Here is a 1,409-nt window from a genome sequence, read left to right as displayed (position 1 = left end):
ACAGAACCGGTTCGGCCACATAGAGAGAGAAGAGATAACCATGCAAAACCCAACATGCAATTACCTCTAGTCCTTTCTTGATCATCATTCTTCATCAATCCGAGCTCTCCATCCTTGGCTTGCTCTCCAAGATGGATTTCTGGCCCTTGATGCTTCATGATGATGATGACTTCATCTGCTTCAATCTCTGCCTCTACCATCACTTCGCCACTCTAGCTACTTCCTGTGGTGGTTGAGCAGAATCAAAGACAAGCCATGCTTCAAGAATCTCCTCCTTGCTGGCCGAATCTTCATCCTCCATTTTTGGTATGGAGAGGCTAAGATATCATCACCATATCTTACCATATGTGATAAGAATCTCAACCACTATACTTTTTATGTTTTCTTGCCATCATTGGCTTGATGGTCTTGATGCATGCAACTCCTTCTTTCTTTTGGTAGTTGAACATAGCTTCCATTGTTTCCTAGACAATAACCGAAGAAGAAGAAAGAAAGAGATGAGAGAGAATAAGCAATCTTGGAAGAAAAGCAATTAAATGAGTTAAACCAATTAGTTGGTAAAAGTTGCTTTTACTTCCCTTAGAGTGGCGTGTAGCAATGATGCTTTCAATCAAATCAATGTCAAATTCTCTCTCATGTTTCCAATGCTAGCAACTAAATTTTGAAATCCATCCTTAAAGAAGAAATGGAATCCGTTGAAAGCATGAGCCAACTTGCTTTCTCTTTAAACTTGGTTTCGGACCAAGCTTGGAAACATTCATAAAAAAAAATAATATTGGGCTTGGTAGCAACAAAATTTAATCTGGCCCAATTAGTAACATTTGCTTTCCTGATGAATTTTTGGATCATGCATAAAACACATAGGAAAGCATTTTCAGTTTGATTAAGTTGGCCCAGGTAGCATAAAAAATTAATTCATCCATATTCATCATATATTATCAAAACTAAAGGCTGAATGTGATTGGGCTTGCACTAGGATTATTTTTTGGCCCAAGTAAACCCTGCATAGCAAAATTAATTTAATTAACATATATAGATTAGATTAATAATTTTGCTGTTTTAATAATGTTTGATCATCATCAATGTAATTTAGAGTTTTCCAAACTCATCAATCTCCCCCTTGATGACAAACATTATTAAAATTGAAATGGAAAGAAATTTAAAGATTAAGTAAAGAATACTCCCTTTGAATTTGAATTTCTCCCCCTTTCTAAATGTCACATGGCTCCCCCTTGATGTATGCTTATTTTACCAAGGGAAGCACTAACCTGTAATATTTTAATCAAACTTCAGGAACAATGTTATTTAGCATAGTATATGATGCTAAATGCTTGATTTATGAGCAGTTTTAGATTAATAATCAAAACTCATTTGATATCATAAACTGATTTTCTGCTCAATCAATTTAC

This window comes from Arachis hypogaea, chromosome 14 (assembly GCF_003086295.3).
Source record: "Arachis hypogaea cultivar Tifrunner chromosome 14, arahy.Tifrunner.gnm2.J5K5, whole genome shotgun sequence".
Taxonomy (NCBI): Eukaryota; Viridiplantae; Streptophyta; class Magnoliopsida; order Fabales; family Fabaceae; genus Arachis; species Arachis hypogaea.
This window is presented reverse-complemented; position numbering follows the sequence as displayed.